Source organism: Leptopilina heterotoma, unplaced genomic scaffold (assembly GCF_015476425.1).
Source record: "Leptopilina heterotoma isolate Lh14 unplaced genomic scaffold, ASM1547642v1 Lhet_54, whole genome shotgun sequence".
Taxonomy (NCBI): domain Eukaryota; kingdom Metazoa; phylum Arthropoda; class Insecta; order Hymenoptera; family Figitidae; genus Leptopilina; species Leptopilina heterotoma.
The window spans coordinates 132,399-158,454 of record NW_025111118.1 but is presented as its reverse complement, the minus strand read 5'-3'; the positions used below and the strand labels follow the sequence as shown (position 1 = coordinate 158,454).

The following is a 26,056-nucleotide window of genomic DNA, read 5'->3' as shown; positions in this document are numbered from 1 at the left end:
ATGAAATAACTGTGAAAGTGAATCATCAGTTAAAACGGAATGAACGATTAAAATTTTAACTAATTTTACAGAGATTGATTCAAATACAATTTATTTAACTTAAAGAGAGAAGAAATTTAAATAAATAATTTATTTGATGCAAGTATATATTTTCTTGACAATAGACAAGTAATCAATCATATTTTAAAATCAAATAACCCTTTTCCATTCTAGAGAGTATACAAATCGACATAAAACAAGAACATCAGAAACACGAAAATCGAAAAGATGACGATGAAACATGAAAATTAACAGGAAGGTAATCTCGTCATTGAGAAATGCAGTCTGAATAAACCATGGACAAAGTTAGAGGTGTCCGTGAGACACGAGAGTTATAAGGGATATGGGTATATATATGTATATACATATAGTTGAGATTAGAAGGGCGGAAGGCAAAGTTACCTTATTCCGGACGGCATAGAAATGCAATGCAGAATCCTCGATACAGTAGAGAATAAGGAGCGTCACGCGATGCAATCGTAATTGGCAGTACCGAGATTTGCGGTGGTCGAAAGGTCGCGGCAAAGGAACAAAGTCGTCGTAGTCGTCGTAGTAGTTGTCTCTACCTCTCTCTCTCTCTTACTCTGTGCCTGGAAGTCAACACCTCTGAATATGATTAGCATATGCATGAAGCGTTCTCTCCCTTTTCCCTTAACCATACCCGTGTATCTATATATGCCCTTCACTCATCCCCCTTTACAATTGATGCCCCCCCTCCTCTCACTCACCATCTCTTCCTTCATTTGATATATATCCCCCTCTTTACCCCTCAGGCTACCTTTAATCCCCTCAACTTGCCCCCATTCTCCCGCTGGCTGCACAACACACAACCCAGTTGCTGAGTCGAACCACTGACCGCGCATGTCCGCGTCAGCATCTACCATCCCCTTTGCGTCACTCAACCCGCACACACAACCCCTGAAACTTCAATAATACCCACCACGTCCCTCAATTACCTCCTATTTAATTACAACGGCCGCATAATTAACGTCGCTACCTTCCGACACGAATGTAGGGTTATACTGTGTGTATATATATGTATGCGCGCAAGTATCTCGAATAGGATTCACCCATCAATCTATCCTTTAACTCAACTTACTTTCAAGCACACGATCGGTTCCATGTTTTTGGTTAAAGTATATGAGAACAGGTGAATCTATTTGCGATTATGGGAAAACTGCGGTGAAAACTAGATGAGAATTTTCCCAACGCGCCAACGCTTAAAAATTGAGTTACTCTCTAAATCTAAATTATATAGTTAAAAGTAAATAATTTCCAGTAAAATCATGACTGACTTTTGTCTGCTAACTTCCAGAGGGACATATGTTCCAATTAATCAAAATAATTGCTACTTAAGAATTTTTGGAAAATCGTATTACAGTGATGCCAGAAAAATTTAATTTAATTTTTCCCTGATTTCCAAACAAAATTTTCACTTTTTTCCTGATCCTAAAGAATATTTGGATTCACTCCAAAAATTATCAGATGCACAAAAAAAATGTTCTATTACATTTATTTACGAATTTCTTTAATGGTATAATTATTCGAAAACATCAATAACTTCTTTTTTTTAAATAAATATTTAATTATTATCATTTTAGAAATTAAAATTCTGCAAAACATTTAAATTCAAATATTTTTTAAATTAAACTTAAAATTAAATTTTTTAATTATAAAAATTATTATAAAACATGAAGATATTGATTGCTCCGAGTCGAAGACTCGGAGTGATCGATTTCTTCATGTTTTATAATAATTAAAGATAAACGAGTGATAAAATTATTATTTTGTATTATAAGAATATTGTTACTGTAGCTTCTTCAAAATTATTCTCATCATTTCAAAAAACAATTATTTATAAAAATTTACGCTTTAATGTTTTTTTATATTCAATTACTATCTAAAACTTAAAAGAAAAATTGTTAAATACAAAAATAAATAATTTATTAAATAATTGAATGTTTCTTAAAATTTAAATATTATGAAGAATTTTATCATCAAATTTTTAAATAATTGAATTCTTTTGGTGAATATTAATTAAATTTTTAAGAATAATTACATTTTTCTAGAAAATCGATGAAAATTGTATTAAAAATAATGAAAATTCTGCGATGAGTATTATTATTTTTGAAAATAATTGAATCCCTGTGAAAATTTGATCATTTAAGAACATTTCCTGTGAAATTTTTATTATTTTTGAAAATAATTGAATTTCAGAGAATTCTATTATTTATAAAGATAATTGAAACTTTTACGAGAATTTTATTGAAATTTTTGAAAATAATTGAATCCCTGTAAAAATTTGATCATTTAAGAACATCTCCTGTGAAATTTTTATTATTTTTGAAAATAATTGAATTCTTGCGAAGAATGTTCTATTACATTTATTTACAAATTTCTTTAATTGTAAAATTATTCAAAATATCATAAGAATATTGTAACTATAAATTTTAATTTGAACCCTTATCAAAATTCAATTATTTCTAATTTTTACCACGAATTTTATTAAAAAATTTTTTAAAGAATTAAATTCCTGTGAAGAATTTTCTTTTTAAAAATAATTGAATTCTGAAGAAAAATATTATTATTTATGAAAATAATTAATTTCTTGTAAAGAATTTTATTCACTTTTTTTTAAATAATTGTATTTCTCAGAATTTTTTAAAACTTTTTGAAAATAATTAAATTCATTGTGAAATTACATTTACAAATTTAAAAATAATTGAACTTGTACGAAGAAATTTATAAGCAATATTGATAAGTAATTGAATTTGTGTGAAATTTTTATTAAAATTATGTTAAAATAATTAAATTCTTTTGGAAAATTTTATTAAAATAGTAGATATTTTAAAAATAATTGAAATGAGGAAAATTTTTGTAAATAATTGAAATTTTGCCAAGAATTTTATTAAATTTTTTGAAAATAATTGAATTTCTGTATTCAGTTGTTCTTAAAATTTCTATTTAAAATCATTAAAAATTGATATTTTCTAAAATTTCAAATTGAAACCTTTGAAGTTAATCTATTTATAACGATTGTAAACGCAACTCTTTTGAAACCAAATTAATTTTGAAATTTTTAAGTAAAATTATTCATTAAATAATTTATAAGTAATAATTTTATGATTGTTCTTCAAGAATTAAGTTATTTAAAAAGAAATTTTTGTCAGAAATTGAAAAAATTGAAGGTTTTTTATTAGAATTTATTAGAATTCTTTCTTAATGTTTTGAAAACTCTAATCAATCTCTAAATTGTAAAATAATTTCATAAAATTTAATACATATTTTTATTCAATTTGATAATGTAAATTAATATGTAAAATAACTAACTTTTATCTATTTTAATTTCAATTACTTTAAATTTTTATTATAATAATAGAAACTTAATGTATTTATAAAAATGTTAAAAAATAAATTTAAATTTAACTGTTAAAATTTGTTACTGATAATTTAATTAATTAATTAATTTATTAAAGCAGTTAGTTAATTAAAGCAAATAAGGAAGTACTTGAATTTAAGTTTAAAATGATTAAATTCTAGACTCTGATGAAAATTAGATTTTGACATTTCCATTGCTTTAATTAAATACAATTTGAATTAAATAGCACAGAATAAAAAATTAAATGGTAGATACGTTTAAAATTTCCACACAAATTGAAAATAGCATAAAATCAAAATGCCTTTTAAAAAAATTTAAAGTCAAAATTTGAAAAAAGTAAAAAGTGCGAAAGTCAATGACCTCTAAAAAATCCAGACCAATCACAATTTGTTTTAACTGACAATTATTTTTCTCATAAGCAAAAAAAAAAAAAATGCAGCCAAGATTTTACTGACAAACAATTAATATATTTTTAACTGCAATTCAAATTAAGCGAGTAAACTCAAAATACAAATATTAATTAAATTCCTGAATGAATTGATATAAAAAACACAAAGTACTCGGAAGTCTCGACTTTTAACGTATTTTTTTCCCTCTTTTTTTCCTACCAGTTTGCAATTATTCTTGTTTGAACATTTAAATGTCATCTACATAACCATATTGAAATGACGAATATCCGTTTGCAAATACTAGTTTTCCCTTTGATCTCACTACATTTACAAGTATTCTTTTCCAAGTTTGACAGGCAATTTCCAGAAATATCGAATTCTTGCCTGGTGCAGAACTTGTACATACGCTTTTAAAAAGCGTCTGTTACATGAATTCAAATGTAATTTTATATTTATAATGAAAACTGTTTGTAAGACCTCTCCTTTTATCATTTCAAGTCTGGAAATATTTAACAGGAAACCAAAAAAAAAAAAAAAAGAAGAAGAAGAAGAAAAACAGAAAACAAGAAAATAATACTGGACTAATCAACAAGAGTGACTAGAGAGATAATTGAGAAGAGTAATTTAAGTTAAACGATTCAACATTTTACACAGAGAACATCGCTATAATTGAATTCAGTAAGAAATCACGATTGTCGTAAAAGTTTCTTGTCTTTGCTGATGACATTGATTGAATTCAGGATACACCACCCTTCTACAAAGTATTGATCACCTGAGATTAGACAATTAGAGACCACCGGAAATTTACGAACAGAATTAAAGTTCATTTAAAAGCAAATACACACAACCTGATAACAAAAGTGTCGTTAAACTTGATTAAAACACGAGAATAAATTAAATTCCTAATTGCTTTTTTTACCCTTTTACCCCTTCTTTCTTAATCCTTAAATCAATCTTTTTACACATTTTTGTACCTGATGAAATTAATATTTCATTTTTGTTGAAACCATTTTGTATTTTACAATCATTTTGTAATTATACTTTTTTTTAGGCCTTTTTATTAAAAAATAAGTTTCCAAAGTTAACATCGACGTTAAGCGTCTAAAATTATTTTATTTTTAACGAAATAAAATTTATTTGAAACAAATAAAAATTTAGTAGGCTCTGAGTCAGAATAAAATTTTATTTTGACCTTTTCTCTTAGGTGTAGACAAATTTTTTAAGTAAAAGAAAAATGTTCACCTCTTATTCGTCTATATCTATGTAGGGAGTGTGAAAATTCTGTTACAACATCAATCGAGCTTCGCCGCTAAATTTTATTCACGAGAACGAGAGAACCCCGTGGGGAATCAAGGGAAAACTAGATGAACCCCTAATAGGCTGTCAATATCACAAAGCCAACGTTCCAATGTGGTGCGAGAGTAACAAAAGGCGTCTATATGAGGCATTCCATGTCAAGTGATCCGGGTGGAGAAAAATTTTTCTCCAATCGTAGCAAAACTTGGGGCTTTTGTAGTACTAATAGATAGTAATTTTTCGTGAAAATATTTTTTTACCTAGTCCAATATTTTCCGAGGGGGAGAAGGTTAAATTTTTGGGTTTTCCAGTACAATGCTTATTTCGATAATTTTTTACTCTTAAACTATTAAACATAAAAATTTGGCAAGGTACATTTTGGAAAGGTTTTTTCATGCTCTTTCGATTGAAAATAAGCATTTAAAAAAAAAAAATTTTTTTGACCCAAAAAAATCAAAATTAAAAATAAATTTTAATTTTTTGGAAAAAAGGTCCCATTTTTTTTTTTTTTTTTTTTTTTAAACGAAAGCTGAGGTTTTTTCCTAAAAGGACATATAAATGAAAAAGTGGGACAAGAATGTTTAAACATTGAAAAAATGAATTTTCTCGTAAACAGAGCTAAAAACCGGGTTTAGAGAGTAGAAACCTCTGTTTTTCAATGTTTAAACATTCTTGTCCCACTTTTTCATTTATATGTCCTTTTAGGAAAAAACCTCAGCTTTCGTTTAAAAAAAAAAAAAAAAAAAAAAAATGGGACCTTTTTTCCAAAAAATTAAAATTTATTTTTAATTTTGATTTTTTTGGGTCAAAAAAATTTTTTTTTTTTAAATGCTTATTTTCAATCGAAAGAGCATGAAAAAACCTTTCCAAAATGTACCTTGCCAAATTTTTATGTTTAATAGTTTAAGAGTAAAAAATTATCGAAATAAGCATTACACCGTAAGACACCTGGATCACTTGACATGGAATGCCTCATATATTTTCAGATAAGTTTCTTCCGCGAAGCCAATGTGTGAAACTTGTAAATTTCTATGCCCTAGGCGTACTTTTACTTTATTCCTAAGAAGCTACCTTATCCAAAATCCTTCTCTCTCTCTCGAAAAAAAAGAAAAATTTAATTGATATCCGAATATCAAATATTATTCATCTGCACTTTACCCTCAACAATTCGCCTCCTTCTCATACTTTTACACTGAAAATAAAATTTACTTGAATCAAATAACTGATTAGTTGTATATTCTCAAATAAATATTTACTTGAATCAGATAATTTTTATCTTGACTTTTATTTACATCAATTAAAAGGTATTTGAACCAATAATTTTCGTATCTAAATCAAATACAGGGCTCGAAGCAGTAAAACTATTTAAAAATACGGACTTTACGGACCAAAAATGAAAAATTACGGACCATTTACGGAGCAACTGACAAAAATAGAATCAGTCCGAATCAAATAAGAGAAAATTTTACTTAAAACTAGAAAATCAATTTTTCATAACTATAAAACATGAAGAAATCGATAACTCCGAGTCTTCGACTCGAAGTCATCGATTTCTTCATGTTTTATAATAATTAATAATAATTATTAATAAAAATTAATAAAAATTAATAAAAATAATTTATAATAATTCAAATCATTATCAATTCAATTATTATTTTTAAGAATTTTTATTGGGGATTTAAAATTGCAATGCGACACATAGTGACCATAAAGTGAACTAAAAAAAATGGCTGCTGTGGGTGTACAAGGTTGAAAAAAATGTTAATATTTAAAGTATTCTAATGTTTAAGAAATATTTGTTAAGATTGTTGTTCATTATTTATCTTTTTATTGAAAAACTACTTAAAATTAAAACCGAAAAGTCACAATTTAAGTTTATATTTTTTTAAATTTGTACACCCATTTCGTCCATTTTTGGTGTAAAACACTAGCGACACCGAGCCCGCGGTGGTAATTTTCATTGCCAATATCTAAAATTCTTCTTCATATCGATAATTTTTAATAATTTTCGAAAAAGTTCTTTGACAATTTCCAAATTTATTTCTTTACAATATTCAATTTTACGAAATTTCAATTATTCGTAAATTCTTCAATTAAATATATATGACAAAATAAAAACTTGAAATAACATAAAGAAAATCCGTAATTAAACTTTCTCAAAAAAATTAATTTCAAAATTCCATTATTTCTAAAAATAAATAATAAATAAATAATAATAAATAAATAATTTATTGGATATTTGAACGTTTCTTAGAATTCAATTTCCATAAAAAATCGTTATCAACCAATTATCAAATAATTGAATTCTATCAACGAATTTTAATAAAATTTTTAAGAATAATTACATTTTTCGAGAAATTCGATCAAAATTGTATTAAAAATAATTGCAATTCTGCACTGAATTTTATTATTTATGAAAATAATTGAATTCTTGCAAAGAATTTTATTAAAATTTTCAAAAATAATTAAATTCTTGTAAAAAAATAAACAGGAATTCAATTATTTTTAAAAATTTTAATAAAATTCTTGGCATAAATTAAAAATAACAAAATTGTTAGCAAATCTTCAATTACTTTCAGAAATTTTAATAAAATTTTTCGCAAGAATTTAAATATTTTCGTAAAATAATAAAAATCTTTGCAGAGATTCAATTATTATCAAAAGTCTTAATAAAATTCTTCGCAAGAATTCAATTATTTTCAAAAATATCAGAATTTTAGCAGAAATTCAAACATTTTAAAAAGTTTTGATAAAACTTTTTTTGGTAGAAATTTAATTTTTAAGACAATTTTAAAAAAATGTCTCGATAAAATTCAATTATTTTTAAAATTTTAATGAAATTCTTCGAAAGAATTCAATTATTATAATCTAAGATTTTAACTGAAAGATATTTTTAAATCAATGTTTATGAGAAAATTCTACCAGAATTCAATTATTTAAATACAAAAAAAAATAATTTATTGTATAATTGAATGTTTCTTGGTATTCAATTCTTATTAATAATTTTATCATTAAATTTTTAAATAATTAAATTCTTTGGAGGAATTTTAATAAAATTTTTAAGAATTTTTTCGAGAAATTCGATTAAAATTCTATTGAAAATAATTGAATTCCTAAAAAGAATTTTATTAATTTTTTTTTTTTTAATAATTAAATTCTTTTGGTAAATTTTATGAAAATAGTAGATATTGAACAATATTTAATTTTTGCGAAGAATATTATTAATTTTTGAAAATAATTGAAATTTTGCAATGGATTTTATTAAAATTTTAGAAAATAATTGAATTCGTGTGATAAATATTGTTAATTATGAAAATAATTGAAATTTTGTAATGAATTTTAATAAAATTTTTGAAAATAATTGAATTTTGTGGAAAAATTTTGCTATTGATTTATATAAATAATTGAAATGTTGACAATGTAGTTTAGATTTTTTGAAAATATATAATTGAATTTTGGAGAAGAATTTTAATATTTCTAAAGATAATTGAAATTTTGACGAGAATTTAAAAAAAAAATTTTGAACATTATTGAATTTTTGCGAAGAATTTTGTTACTTTAAAAAATAATTGGCTTTCTGCGATTATAAAATTATAATTTTATATTATATTATTATAATCATAATTATAATTATAATTATATTATTATAATCATAATTATAATTATAATTATAATTTTAATTATAAAATATTTATTTGGACAATGGTCAAGTAATCGATCATTTGAATCGAGTAAATTTTTTTTCAAGGTACATTATTAGAAAATAGTAGAATTTTTTTTAATTTTATGGGCGCCAAATACTTTTAAATTCCTTTTTACTGGTGGAAATCAATCTAAATATTTATGTTTATCCAGAAAATAGACATATATTCGACTCAGAGTTAATTAGACTTTTTTTCAAATAAATTTGATGTTTTAAATAAAATTTGTATTTAAAACAAAGAAACAACCTAGTTGGCTCCGAGACAAATATCGAAATTTCCTTTTTCTATTATAAAATTATAATGATAGTGCATGTGCAACAATAGGGTCAATAACTTAACCCACTAATAAATTTAGACTGTATCTTGATAATAATTGTATTAAATTTTTAAATTAAATAAATCGTAACTACATTTTTTCATAATTTATTATACGGTTAGGGTGAAAGATTGTCCGTTTTCCGTTTCAGGTATTACTTCCGCTTGGGGATTTCAGGCATGAAGTAATTGAATACGAAAGTAGTTGCACTTTGATATAATGTTAATGGAATTTAGTATATAAATGTTAACTAAACATAAGTTGAAATACATAATTTAATTCACATTTTCCGTTCTTCTTTTCCATCTCTTTTTTGTTTACTGTTTTATTTAATATTAAAAATTTTTCTATTAAATGTTATTAAATTTTTCCAATTGAAAATAAGTAATTATGATAAAATTGGAAACATGTTAGAGGGATGATGTATATCATCTTGATTGTCCAATGGTCTTTTAGACTATCTTCCTGGATGATGAAGCCTTACCGATTATCCGGACCACCAGGTCAACCCTAATTGTCAATCTGATTATCTAACAAATACGTATAGAGAGAGAGTGAGTTTGACATGTGCGCGGATTTGGATGCGCAATACTTGTAAGCTTGTGTTTCTGTTTATATGTATATATGTGAATGTGTACATATGTGCTCTCTGGGTATCTCCGATTTTGTAGCAATTTCCGGTTCAACTGGCTTTGTGTAAGCATTGTGCGAACTGGCTTGGAGTGGGAAATAGATAATTATTGATCGCTTAATTACTTACTAAGCAGTAAGTAGAGGTACGATACGTGTCTGGTACATTGTAGACAAACGACTTTGTCATTCTATTCAATCAATTCCACGTTACATGTCTGATACCTTCTAATCCTATAATACAGTATAGCTATTTTACAACGCGCCTGTCTTATTTGTCTCATGCATTTCTACATTCTGTATAGAACATTTACATAAAATTTTTTTTCATAGACATAATTCAAGAAGGTAGAAATTAAAAGAAATTGGAAATTTCATGGGCGCCAAATACCTTTAAATTCCTTTTCACTTATCAAAGTTAATCTAAAGTTTCCCACTCCAAGCCAGTTCGCACAATCCTTTACTGTTAACTAAACAATATTTACCATTCCTCCAAAAATCAATTTAAAATTAAATTTGTTCTTTTCTTTTAACAGAAAATTTTCTTTATTTTCAAAATTTGATGCGAGATTAGATAAATTATTATTTCTTTATTTCCATTATAGAAATGTCTACATTTTACTGGTTAGGAGAAGCTTAGATTCTCTTCGTATAGTTGTAATGGTGTGGAATAAGTCAGATAATGAATATAGGGTAACTGAGATAATTATTTCCGTGGACGGTGGAGCGCCCCATTTAACCTATAAAATTTGCATACTCTTTAACGCGTGCTATATCCGACGTGCGTGATCGTAACCATAGACGAAACTAAGAGACGTGATGAAAATTCATTCAAACTTACTTTATAGAAATCGGATATTTTCAAAGTGTTAGTAACGACTCATCTACATTTATATTTATCCTTTTTTAATAGCATTATAATTGTTGAAATTTTACTCATATAGAATTATTTTAAAAGAAAAATGAAAATTGCATAATTAAGAGCTCACTTAGGGCTAATTTAATGGCCCATTGACGAATTTCCGTCCCTTCATTTAAAAAATTTTACATGGTGTAAAAAAGGACATTGAAATATTATGAAATTTGAGGTTGTCGGGGAGCTTTTTGTGCATGAATTTACGATAATGTAGTGGAGAGTATATAGGAGTAACAGGGTTCTAATCGAAAATTCTAAGCCCATTTTGTCGAGTGGTCATTCGACGTTTTATTAATTCATAGTGCACATGTGACCAACCCATTCTGCAGCATAAATGAGAACTCCGCAATGGTTAATTGGCCATTAAAAGGAACCAAACATATAATCATGATCTTGCAAATGTAAGACTGACACTCGATAAAAATGATTAAAAAAAGTAATTTATGTTTAATTTCGTTTTCATAAGTATAAATTTCTTCCTTTGGAGGGGGAGAAGAAACCACAGTTGCTTTCAAAGAGGGACAAAGTCATGAGTAATTTGTCTATTAACATTTGTTATTATTATTATTTAAATAAAGGTATTCCCGTAATTAATTTTGCTATATTTTAAGAACTCTTAAAATTTTGTCATTTCATATAAAACCGAAAGGAAATTAAAATCTCTTCCAACATAAAAATTGCACTTTTCATCAGCAGAATGAAAAATTATTCTAGATAAAATTGTTATTAATTGATAGAATTTTTAAATGACGTCAAGAAAACATTAATAACCTTGTTCTCTGATGGCGAAAATAATAATAAAAAAGAGGAAATAACGAGGAAAATAAAAAGACGAAACTAAAGGACAAGTAGCAATTCATTCATTAATTTTCTCAGTCAAAGTTACGCAAGTTCTTCAAGGACCTATTTCAAGTGTTGTGCCGAGCGACAAAACCACCATACTAGGGAGTTATTAATGATGTACAGTTGAAGAGGGTAAGTGTTAATAACTTCAAATATGTTCCGTCTACGTCTTGTAAATATAAACACATTCATCATCTATACTTTTGCAATTAGACACAATTTACCAATAAATATTTAAAATAAAATAAAAGAATATTTTAAAAAGAGCTATTTTTTATTCTTTCCCTAACAGAGTTTGTTACCATTTAATATTACTATTGTTTTTATCACTATTGTTATTACTATTATTATTATCATTAATATTATTGTCATTATTGTGAATTAAAACAACGCAATTAACCCAAATGGAAAATTCTAATTGAATTGTTTATATCAAACAAATTAAAATAAAAAGTAAAATATTTGTTAAACTCGCATGAAATCCTGACCGCGTGCAATTTATATAGTAAATCTCCGCGAATGAAATATCGTGAAATTAAAAAATGCGAAAATTGGATAAAGTTAATTACTTAATCGTTAGGGTCGACGGAACTGCTAAACCCGCATTTTCCAGCCTGAAAATGAAATTATGTCACTTTCCCATCTAAAAAAAAGGAGATTTTACGCAAGGGAAATACTCTCTCGCTCCTGGATAAACCTGCTGGAGGTGTTTCAAGAGAAGTGTAAAAACGAAAAATAATCAGAGAGACGATGAGAGAAGGAGAAAGAAAGAAAGAAAGAGAGAGTGAGTACAACGAAAAAAGAAAATCGTGAACAGATATACATATATATATACACACTGAAAATGACAGAGACAAAGAAACGCTAGAGTTTCTGCAAATAATTGCTAGGTAACGATGGAAAGGTCTGCGCGAATTTTGCAGACAACGTAATCGTATTTAAAATAGAGCAAAATTTATCATGCTTCGCTTCGCACTTGGAGTGTTAAAATTAACGCTGCCATACAATTTGTTCTCAGGAAAGGAGTGGACTAACAGCCCTGCAAATTATTCCTCGAGTGTTTATCGGAGAGAGACAATAATTTCGAAGAATTTACCCACCTACCGAACCATGCTATTGATTCCACTCTACAATTTAACTACCGTCTACCTTCAACTTTCGAATAATCATTATAATCCCATCTCCTATAAATAAACCCTATAATCACATCTTTATTATATCGAAACAGAAAAATAATCATTTTCCCAAAACCAATAATCAAAAATTTAAACAGAATCAAAAATAATTACAAGCAAACACTAATAATTTTCTAAAACAGCAAATCAAAACATAATCAAAACAAAAAATAAATTACTTTTTACTTATCGAGGTCAATCTAAACAAACCGAAATCCAAAACCATTAAAAACAGAAACTAACAAGTTTCCAAAACAAATAACAAATGCTTCCTCTTAGGAAGCTTTTCATGAAATAAAACAAGAGTTTGATAATTTGGAAAAAATAAAACTACTCCCAATCTTGTTGTTGTTGTTGTTGTTGTCAGTAAGGAATTGAAGGTGAATCAGAATGTTCACGTCATTGTACATCCGATAAAGAAAGTTCTACCCATTTTACCAGTCAATTTAAAAAGAAGAAAGGGGGGAAAAGTTAAAGTACAAGAGAGATGTATGCTCACAGTTGAACGAGTTAAACCGCAGGCTCCATTTGATGGCGGAAAAGAAACTCGACAACAAATGGGTAAAGTCTGTTACGGACAACGTTCAGCCTTGAGTCATTTGACGCCTCATTTCTGCCACTTACAAGAGAGAAAAAAAAGACGAAAAGAAAACAGGATAACGACCATGTCTTGCTTCTAACCGCGGTATACTATACTGAAAACAGGAAAAATATCTAGATCAATTATGGGGGTAGTTGTTGTAAGTAAACGTTGATCATAAGTCATTGATGTTCAGATTCAGTATACCGAAAAAGATACCAGAAGAGAAGAAGTTACTATCACTAAATAAAGACAAGCTTTACCTTTGCCCCCATCAAGAAGAAAGAATTAAAATTATTTTCCCAATATCTTATAATTTTTATTTATTTTAAATAATAAAACTAAAAACCCGTTTCCAAATATTTAACTTTAAAGCTTTTTAATACTTCATTTTCAAAAAATTGTTTGAATTCAAAAATTACAAAGTTTCCTTCACAAGAAACCAAAAAAATTCAATAATATTGGGAACAACTATTCTCAGCCCTTAGATATTAAATTAGCATAAAGCTTTTGATAAATTCAAGGAGAGAAAATTAGCATAAATAGTTTCTTAAGATCAAGTAAGCAACGATCAGCATTATTTGAAAGTGTCTATGCCTGTACATACTACAAAATTCTTTTTACGCTAAAGTCAGCTCGAATTTAAGGAGTTCCACTCCATCTTTGCTAGATACCTTAAATATAAAACAGTTCTTAAATTAAAAATCTAACGTCATATGTGAACTTAAATTTAGGCTCCTAATTTCCTAAGTCTAAAATCCTCCAATCGATTTTAAGACGCAAGAAAAATCATTTTAGTCTATTTAAAGTTTAATTTATTTCAATTTTCATAAAAAAAATTTAAATCATCCTAAATCCTTAATTTTAAAATTAAAAATTTTTTTTAATTAAATTAAGTTCAATAAAATTTAATATTACATCAAATTCAATTAAATTTAATTTCAAATCAATTCAATTTAAAGTAAAATCAATTACATTTAAATTGTAAAAAACCTTTCTTATTAAATATTAAATCATTTTATCAATTTTTTATGAAAATTGATTAATATTTTCAAAAAACTTATTACAAAAATTTTAGAATTGAAAAAAGTTAAAATTTAATCTCATAAAACAAAGAAACTTGTAAATAGAAAATAAGAAAAAATAAATAATAAAAAATTCAAACAAAATTAAAATGAAAAAATATCATAAAAATTAAAAAACTTCCTAACAATATAAATTTTGAAATATATTATTAAATTTATTAAATTTTATGTTATTTCTAAAGTTTCGAACATTCAAATGAATCTAATTTTTTTATTCTCAAAATTAAAATTTTATTATTACAATTTTTCGTCACAAAGAAAATTAATTATGAAGTTTTTAAATATTGTTGATCATTAAATTTATTAATGAATGATACTTTTTATTTTTATTTTAGAACAAAAGTCGGTTAACTCCAAAAAAAAGTTAAATGTATGTACCATTAAATACTTTTTCCAAAATTCTAAACTAAAATTCAGCACTGAAAAAAAATTATTTGATTCAAATAACCGATTACTCTATCAAAATACTATTTACTTAAATTAAATACAAATAATTTTTATTGGAGTTAATTAAATTGTATTTGAATCAATAAAAATATTATTAAATAAAATTAAATGTATTTAAAGCAAATACCATTCAATTTATTTAAATAAAAATTATTAGATAGAAGTAAATATAACAGGATTCCTACAGAAATCCAAATTTAAAATTCTATACCTTTTCCATGATTTTCAGGTCAAATTTTTACGAAATCCCAGTGGAATTTTAAATCTAATTTCAATATTTTTGAGCTCTTTAAAAACACTTTACTTATTTAATAGTCTCCACCCTTTGCTAAAAATTCTAAAATTATTAAAATTTATCAAAAATTCGAAAAACCGATTTTTTTAAAATTCAACAGTTTTTCTTCTCTTTCATGGGATGTAGCTTCATTATTTTTGTGCTCTTGGAAAATACTTTACTTATTTAATAGTCTCGACTGTTTGGTAAAAAATCTAAAATTATCAAAAATTACAAAAAATTCAAAAAACCGAATTTCTTAAAATTCAACATTTTTTGCTCTCTTTTATGGGATTTAGCATCATTATTTTTGTGCTCTTGGAAAATACTTTACTTATTTAATAGTCTCGACTCTTTGGTAAAAAATCTAAAATTATCGAAAATTATAAAAAATTCAAAAATTCGTATTTCTTAAAATTCATCATTTTTTCTTCTCTTTTATGCCATTTAGCTTTATTATTTTTGTGCTCTTGGAAAATACTTTACTTATTTAATAGTCTTGACTCTTTGGTAAAAAATCTAAAATTATCGAAAATTATAAAAAATTCAAAAATCCGTATTTCTTAAAATTCATCATTTTTTCTTCTCTTTTATGGGATTTAGCTTCATTATTTTTGTGCTCTTGGAAAATACTTTACTTATTTAATAGTCTTGACTCTTTGGTAAAAAATCTAAAATTATCGAAAATTATCAAAAATTCAAAAAACCGAATTTCTTAAAATTCAACATTTTTTGCTCTCTTTTATGGGATTTAGCTTTATCATTATTTTAATTTCTATTCAAGAGAAAAAATGGAAAACATAAAAAATTTAGAAACGTTTAAAAATCCCAGGCCTTTTCCATGATTTCTCTGATTTCCAGAAGCCTTTTAAAAATTCCATACCATTTCCATGATTTCCATGATTTCCAGATTCTGTAGGAACCCTATCCTACTTATTTGATAATAGACAATCGATTATTTGAATCAAGTAAATTTTTCTTTTAGTAAGCATTTAAAAAAAATTCCCTCCAAGCGAAAAATTCTCACATGATTTTAAAATTTAAAACAATTAATTATAAAATTGCTCGTTTCAAAAAAAATATTAAATATTTAAAATTTTTGTAATTTTTAAAAATGATAAAGTTTCATAGTATACAAACAGATAGTTGGTAAATTTTAATGAATTGTTTCAAACAATAATGTGTCTAATTGACACACATTCGAGTAAATGAATTCCATTATAATAATATGCTTCTACTGAATACATTTCTAATGATATGTATAATGTATAAACTTCTTAAAGAAGGTTATAGTGTTCTTAGAGAGCGTATACTAATTAATTAGTACAAGTTGGATGTAATTTTGGCTTATATATATATATATATATACATTTAAAAGAAATATTATGCTTCTAGCCAAAAGCGAATAATTTATTAACGAGAGCCAACTTTTGGATGAATAATCAAAGCCAACTGAAGGACTTGGTTAAATAATAAATGTTAATGTGCGCGTGAAAGCTCATGAGTTATGAGGTTGTAAGAGAAGTGAAACAGTTGAATTTCTTATTCAAGGAGTAGCAAACGGGAACACGGGGGCCTCGCTTTTTGCGAGAAATGTGACATTCGCAAGACTGCGTCCCCCGACAGAATGATGTAAATCACGTTCGGCATTAGCATATCTTCGCCTGCATTATTTATGCACCCATTATATGAGACCACGAAAAGAAAAGAGGAAAAGAAATCGGAACATTATTGCACCAAATACCATGGCTCTTTCATTCAAAAATTTCTACATTTCTTTTTCTTTTTTGCTTTTGGCACAATTTTTAAAGAAAAATGCGCACAAAATTCTTTAATTATTAAAATCTGAATATATTTCCATAGAAATTAATAGCAAATTTCGCATAACAGAATTTTGAGAGAATTTCTTGAATCTAAAGGGTAAATAGGGACGTGCTTAACGATGTGTCAAGTTCATGTAGTGTTTCGCATTATTAGAGAATATTGCAAAAGGTTAGCAAACAACAAGAAGCAAGCATACCACTATATATAAATATATGGTGGTGTCAAATTTTTCAAACATTTGATTTATCTTTGCTTTTTCAGGCAAATTGAAAACAACCGTTTGTATATTAAGAACCCCATAAGGGAAAACCATAAAGATTTTTCATAATGGCAGCACCTGTGACACCATTAGCATTTTGGCTCCTCAATACCATAAGTAAAAGACGATATTAACAAACATCAATATAACTGTTATATATGATGTTGCAATTTTTAAATTTAAGACTCATTTGTCTCAAAAGTATAAGATTTTTTCTTTTTTTTTACCATCGCGAGTTTGATGTTGTCAATACGTCATAAAAAATAAACAGGACTCACCGATCGATGATATTCGGAACGACATTCTGGCTACATCATAATATCATTTATAAAACGTTTTTTAACCATCAACATCCATCAACAACCATCAATATTACTTGTCCTTCTTTATTATTATCTCTGTCTCTCTTTCTTTCCAGTCAGTTCTCTTCAAATCTGCAAAATAAAAATAAACATTTTAATCACAATATTAAAAAATACATTATTACATTTTTTTACTAAACTCCACATATTTCTTTGCACTTAATTTATTTCCTTCTAAATTTTGTTCTCATTTATATTTGAATTCAATTCTTTCGATTAATTAGCTATTTACTAAATTTCTAAATTTTCTTTTAATTATTTTCCCAAATTTTCGAATATTCAAATGAAAGAAATATTACGTGTTCCAATAATTTCAAAAATTTTAATTACTAGACAGAAATAAAAAATATTTATTTAAAACTTACAGGCCTCGGATCGACTTTAACGAGCCAAAAAAGTCGCTTTAGTCAATTAAAAATAGAAAAAAAGTCGTTTATTTAATTCATTGTTGTCACAAAAAATATTATTTTGTATTTCCCTGATTCTTCCCTGATTTCTAAATTCAATTAATCAAAACTCGAATAATTTTGCTAAATAAATATATAAATACTTCTTATCCCTTTTTTCACTGAAAATAAAATTAATAAAATTTCAACTTCTGAAATTTATTAATTTCTAGAAATTACAACTATAACCCTTCGAAAATTCAACTATTTTCTATAACTTTGAACTAAACTTCATCTCTAAATCAATTAACCATTATTATTTTTAATAATTTTCCGAAAGTTCTTCGAGAATCAATTATTTAAATACAAAAATTCAATTTTTTATAATTGAAACTGTCCATTTTTCTCTTTAAAGATATTAAGGTAGAATATTTTCAAAAATTTTAATAAAGAAATTCTTAAAGAAATTTTAAAAATATTTCTAAATCATTTTTGAGACAATATTTTTACAATTACATTAAAAAATGTCCGAAAATTGAGATTTAGTAAAATCTTTTAAAAAAATAATTGAAACTTGATAAAATCTTTAAAAAATAATTGAAATTTAATAAAATCTTTGAAAAATAATTGAGTTTATAAAAAATATAAAAAAAACTAACAAATTTTTAAAGAGTTTTAATTAAAAATCATTTCTCCGAAATTTTAATAAATCTAAAAAAGTAAATTTTGAAAAATTTTAATTTACTTTGTTCGAAGGTAATTGAATCTTAAAAAAATATTATAAAACTATTTAAAGAATTAGTTTTTTATAAAGATTGTAATTTAATTCTTCGAAAATAATTGAATTTCTAAAAAGAATTTTTGTATAATTTAAAAAAACTAATTATAATTTTTTGAAGAATTTTAATTAAAAATTTTTAACATTATTCTTTTCTCCGAAATGTTAAAAATAATTCTATAATGTTATTATTTTTTTTATGTATTTGAATTTTCGAAAATATTGAAAATAATTGAATTTTAAAAAATTAGAATGAAAAAATTCTGAGAATTAGTTTATTCAAAAATATTTTACTATTATTTTTAAAATCTAATTTTCATTAATTTTCATTTTTATTAAATTGACACTTGAAGATTTTTCATTAAAATTTTTGAGAAATCAACTATTTCCAAAATATTCAATTAAATTTCTTTAAAAGTTAATTTTCAAAAATAGTAATAAAATACTTCAAAAGAATCAATTAATTTCAATTAAATTTTACAAAATTTCAATTTTTCAAATTATTTTTAATTATATATTTCAAAAATCTAATTAGAAAAATTATTCAAAAATTACTTTTCAAAGATTTGTCTATAACTATACCTTTCACACTATAAGAATCGAAATAAGTTGCATTTTATGCTAAAAATGTGGTATTTTGTTGCAAAATTTGTATCAAAGTCGAAAAAGTCGCAATTTTTTAATATAAGTCAATAAAAGTCGCATTATTTGAAAATAGTCGAAAAAATCGTAATATCCGAGGCCTAACTTAATTTTTAATTACATATTTCTTTTAATTATAAAAAACAATAGTTTGTAAATAAAATTCAAATTAAAAGAAGTAATAAAAATATTGTTGTTCATTTGAAAATAATGAAGAGAAAAAAAAGGAAAAAATCAATAATAAAGAGATAAAGGAAAAAATAAAGATTAGAGAAATAAATAATAAAATAATGAATATAAAATAAAAGCAACTACGCAATTTTCTCCTATATCGACAGTAAGCCAATGTTTCCCTAATCCTATACAGAATTATTTTAATCGGTTTTTCTTTTGTGTCGATGTAACAAGCGTTGATTGCAAAAAAATTTTTTTCTGCTTCTATTACTTTTAGTACAATTTTTATATATATACATTCTTTTTCTATATCCGTGTCTACAATGAAAGTTAATCAAATTAAACTACTTCATTCTTGTTTCCCAATTGTATTGCATGTTCTCGATAGGATAGTTACATCTGTCAGTGGATTATTGCTCGCTCATCTGAATCGTGCTTAATATTGCAAAACGGTTATGCTTCACTGTTACAAAGCCACAAAATAATTTTTATTCGCTTCACTGAAGCTTTTGTCATGTGAGCTTAAAAAATCTATATTCAAAATGCATCTTATTTGAGGGCATTTTTTTTTTTTAATAAATATTTTAATCAAAATGCATATTTTTTATCAACTCTAATACAATTTTAATAACTGCATTATTAATCACTGTCTTTAAGATATTTTAATTTTATCTAATCTAATTAAGCAATTAATTTCACCGAATTTGTTATTATTTACTATTATTTATTTTATTATTGTATTATTTAGTTTACTTACTATTTACTTATTTATTTATCTAAACGCTATTATTTTTGTTATTATTTGTTTGTTCTTATTTTTTTTTGTTTATTGTTACTAATTATTTTGTAATATTATATGATATTACTATTATTATTGAACTATTTTGTAAAAACAGTTTTAACAAAGAATATATTATTCTTTATCTAGAAATTATTATTTATTGATTATTTTTATTATTATTATTATTAATTAATGAAAAGAAGACGTAAATAAAAAAAAACTATCTGACAAAGAGCATTAATCAGAAAAAGTAATGGAAGCAAAAGAAAAAGGGTTCATGTTACAATTTCACATTTAATTCCCTTTTACTAAGAACAAGCCTTTTCCTTCGATTATCAGAAAAATTTAAATAATGATTTGTTAGCGTGTTTCATACACTGTAAATAACACAGAATTCTTCAAACAATTGAGGTCACAAATATTACCTTTGTCAGAAAAATTAATAATAAAAAAGAGGAAAAAAAAAAATTTCTCTTGCAACCGAATAATTGCGAACAAACTAATGGAAGTTTTTAATTGATATTCTTTTCAAGAAAAGCCGCGTATAAAATGTAAAAATAAAACAATACAAAATAAAAGTATTTCAAACTTTTCAAAACGAACACTGAAAGTTATTAATTCTTACGATATTTTTTTTGTAAATCTGTTCTAGACATTAATTAATTAATTAACATTAATTTTTCTCAAAAAGAGAATATTAAATTTAATTTCTATTTATTTATATAATTAATTTCATTCAGTGATAAAATTTCGTTTACATTTGTTTTCCATTTACACATTTTTCTAAGGATATCAAATTGAGACAAAAAACGAATCAAAAGTGTCAAAAACATTTTGATTCGTTTTCTGTCTCAATTTGATATCACTAGAAAAACTTGTTACTAATTTGTAAACAGTTTCCTCGAAGTTTAAATAATTTATATTTCATACCTAAGAGTAGAAAAATGTATTTCAAATTTAAATCGAACAAAAATTAATATTAGTTAAAATCATTGTTGATTAGCCAATTATATTTATTATTAATTAATCAATTATAATAATTAATATATAATAATAACAATAATAATAACTAATAATAAGAATATCTAATAATAATCAGAATATCTAATAATAAGAATAACTAATATTAATTATAACTATTATTGATTAATCAATTATAATTATTATTAATGAATCAATTGTTATTAGTAAAAAATTAATTTTTGAAATTAATTTTAATTATAAATAAATAAATAAATAAATTGTAATTAAATCACAATATTATTAGTAATAGATTACTATTAATAATAATTAATAAACAATTACTAATTTGTTCAAATTATACTTTTAGAAGTTTATAAATAATTTATAGTTTGTATCTAATGGTTATGAAAAGAAAATTTTTAAAAAATGTTTCATTGTTATAAATTTTTGAAAAACATTTCTGAAAAGTAATGAGTGCTGACATCTTTCAACGCTACATTCGACCTTCTCGCCAACAAAGTTTCGCTCTATTGAATTCTCAGATTGGATGGTAAAATCACAAGAACTAATTTAAAATCAATTTTTTTAATACCAACTTCAATAAACAAAATAAAATTATTTTTACATTCCCATCACGTGAAAAAGTTCCATTTTTGAACACAATGGAACTGTAATTTGACATCAAGAATAATTTTTCGACTCTCTTATTAGACATCAAAGCAGAGAGTCTAATAAGAGAGAAAGAAATAATAGAACAATATCATACAAGAAATTTAATTCGATTCGCAATGAAAATTCATCATTATTATTCTGGGGATTAACATAATGAAGCATATACTCGCTCTCGTGGTCGCAAAACTAATGATTTCTCTCTTTCTCTCTCTCTCTTTGAACCACGCGGATGGATAGATGGATGAATCAGACACATCCTACTTTACATATAATGTGATCCCATAACTTATAACGTTCAAACTATATATTCCAAGCGATAATTCGGTCCAGCGAACTATGCATCGCTTTTATGCACAATGCCATCCACCTTAAAGAGCGAAGACTGCCAAAATATTTAGATTCATCTTTACACCGAATGTGGGTTGATTAATGTCTTCCATTAATCAACAACTCCAATGTAACGGACTCTAAGAATTTAATATCAAAAAGCAGGAGAGTGAAAACACTTATCTCCCTTTAAATCGCTCGAATATTAAATATTTTTCATCATTAAAAAAAAAAAACTCGAATATATCGACAATTTTTTAATACCTCAACGAAAAAAAATCTCTCATCATAAAAGCGTCACTATTTCAAAAATAATTTTTTTTTAATTATAAAAGAAAATATTATTTTACAAAAAAGCCAATTTCTTTTGCAGAATTTTTTTTCATTTCCTTCCCTAACAATTCATTTTAAAACCAAGAAAACTAACTACACAAAAAGCACAACTTTCTTGTTGTATAGTAATATGTATTCTGAAAACTCCAAACATGCAGTCCAAGAGCAAAATAACAGGAGGAAACAAACGAGGTCTGGGGAAATATTTCACATATTTTTGCTGGAGATTAATACTGGCTACTAAACTGGTTGAATTCACCATGCGAAAACTCATATGAAAAACAACCCTCTCTCTCTCTCTCTTTCTCTCTCTGTCTGCGGCTGCCATATAAAGGTCGTATACGAACAATTCAAGCGTGACCATATAATAATCAGTTAAAAAAAATTCAAACATACCTAATTTGAATAATTCAGGGATCAAATATTTCATATCTCGTGCACTTAAAATTTTTTCCCAAACGAAATTAAAAAATTAGAGAAGAAAAATAATAATATTTTATCCCAACGATTCAAAGTAATTATTGTGAGTTACCTATTTTCGAATTTTTGATGAGAAGAAAAAAAAGAGGAAAAGACATAAAAAAAAAATTATTTGACACATTGTTTCATCTCATGGTAAATTCATGATATTAGGTAAATTCCGTATTGAACTATTAATATTATAACGAGTAGCCACATAATGTCCACAAAATTCCCTCAACTAGTATAGAATGCATATGGTTCACATAAACTTCTCAAACTTCAAGTATGATCATTTAAATTCTCAAAAATTTAAAGAACTGGACAATAATTAACATCTATCATAATTCTGCGAAATTTGAACTTTAAAAATTCCAAATTTAACTAATTATGTATACAAATATTATAAATTGCAATATTATTTACTAATATTATTTTACAATGTAAGTAATATTGTAAATTGCAATATTATTTATTTTATAATTTACAATTTTCGTATATTGCATAATTTAATTATAAGATCCAAAGAAATTTAAAAAATCAGAAAAGAAAAATATTCCAATAATCAAATTAGTAGATTGAATATTGTAAACTAAAAACTAAATTGTAATATTAATTTTATAATTTACAATACTATTTGTATTATAATTTACAATGTAATCTATTTTCAAATTTAAAATATAAATAAAAGTTGTAAATTGCAATAAAATAATATTATTTTAAATTAAAATACAAATAACATTTGTAAATAATAATACTAATATTATTTAAATTCTACTTTAAATTAAGTGATTTAAATTCTAATTTAAATTAAATGATTTAAATTCTAATTAAAATGGAATGATTTAAATTCAATAATAATTTAAAATTCGAACAATCAAATGAATAAATAAAAATGGCACTCGAAATTATTAGTTAGAACAGAACACACGAAATATTTTGCGTAAATCAAATGCAAAAAAATGGCAAGAGTGAAAAATCTTCGAAAGGACAAAACCTGAAACAAAGTACTTTACGGCAGTACCACAAAGGTCGGAAAAAAGTAGTGAATAATGTTCTCCCAGGAAATCGAGAATCCCCATTTTTCATCTAGCAAAGGACAAGTAGAAAAGAAACGAAAGCTTTTGTTTCTGCCAAAAATTCTGTTGCATTACGAACGATCGATCTCAGTCCACATTCACAAGAGGACAGACTAAACTTATTGTCTTGCAAAAAAAAAAAAAAAAGAGAAAGAAAAAAAAGTCAAACATTTCTCTAAACTTTGATAAAAAAAGAAAACTTCTTGCTTCAAATTAAAATAAAATTGATTGTAAAATAGTAAATAAAAAATAACTATAAATAAAAATATATAAAAAATATATCAAATTAAAAATTATATTTCATTTTAGTAAAATAATTTTTAAATTCATTTTGTAATTAATTCATGAATTAAATAGTTTCACGAAAATATTAAATGAATTTGAATTGATTATAAATTTACAGAATTCATGAATGTATAAAATAAAAGAAATTAAATAATCAAACTATAAAAATTTAAACAATTAAACATTTTTTAAAAATCAGACTTTCATTTATCTGAATATTAATTTTTGTTCAATTTTCAAACTAAATTTTATATTGTAATTGAATTATGTTTTCATTTTTAAAATAAAAGACTTACAGATGGAGGGATCCCAATTTGGAGTGATTGCTCTGACGGGTCAAGTTCCAAACATCCGTCATTTTCCGAAAAAGACCGGAAATAATACCTCAGTCATTATTATATCTCTCCATTTTCTTCTGTTTTTAATCTGAAAATTTTAAATCATATTTATTTAGAATTAAGAAATTAAATTGTAAATTACAAGATGTAATTCAATTAAATTGTTTCGAAATTAATTATAATTCAATTAACTTGCAAAAAAATTATAATTCAATTAAACTGTAATGAAATTCAATTAAATTGCAACTAAATTATAATTCAATTGAATTACAATAAAATTATAAACCAATTAATTTGCACAAAAAATTATAATTCAATTAAATTGCAATAAAATTTTGCAAATTTTGCAATGAAATATATTTGACTAATAATCTAACTAAACTTTTTTCTCCATTTCATTTACTCATGAAATTTTTTTTCACATTTTGTGAAAAGTCGCAATTATACTGATTTTTGTAAACATACTTTTATATGACTTTATTTAATATACTTTTTTATTTAATTCAAAATATAATAGTAAATTTTTTTTCTATTTCGCTTTTAATAAAATATCTACCGATCGGAGAATTTCATATATGGAAGAGATTGCCTTTTTCAGAATAGCTTTCAGTTTTTTTTCTAAAAAAAAAGAGAAAGAAAGTGTGTCAATATAAATGATTGAAATCAAAATTCTAAATAGAGAAAAAGTGCAAAAACTTTTTTTCACATTTCTTTATATTTTTGCACTGCAAATAAAAAAAACAAAAATTTTTTTTGTTTCGATTTTTTTATTTACAGCGTAAAAATAAAAAATGAGAAAAAATGTAATCGGCACATTTTCTTAAATCAATTTTGAGGTTAATTTAATTAAAATTGTTTCTCTATTATTTTAAAAACTTTCTCAAAATGTATTGAAACCAATTATTTTCTTTAAAACACAAAATAAACATTTTCAATTTGAGGTTATGTTGAACCTCAAGCATTTGATGAAAAAAAATAAAATTTCTTTTTTACTTTCAAGGCTTTCAAGTAAATATGTTCGAAAAAAAATATTTACAACCATTTGTTATTCAATGATGTAAATATCTATTTTGATTTTCATTCTTTGGTTTTTTATTATTTGAATAATAGTCCTATTTAAAATTATTCTTTTATTATTTTTGAAAACTTTCTCAAAATGTAACAAAACTAATTTATATTATTTTCTTTAAAAAAAACGTTGAAAACACAAAATAAACATTTTCAATTTGAGGTTATGTTGAACCGCAATGTATTTGACGAAAAAAATAAAATTTCTTTTTTACTTTGGAGTAAATATATGTTCGAAGAAAGATAATTAACA

The 26,056-nt window shown here is 24.7% G+C and overlaps 1 long non-coding RNA gene across 1 annotated transcript in view; it reads right to left on the bottom strand.

Annotated features, from left to right (window-relative positions):
* Positions 1-26,056, bottom strand: part of LOC122508430 — a 66,155-nt gene that overhangs the window by 38,719 nt on the left and 1,380 nt on the right. The window contains exons 3-4 of the long non-coding RNA XR_006302231.1: positions 24,694-24,823; positions 17,435-17,590 (exon numbers count right to left, since the gene is read on the bottom strand). This is a non-coding gene — a long non-coding RNA (uncharacterized LOC122508430). The remainder of the gene's footprint in view (positions 1-17,434; positions 17,591-24,693; positions 24,824-26,056) is intronic.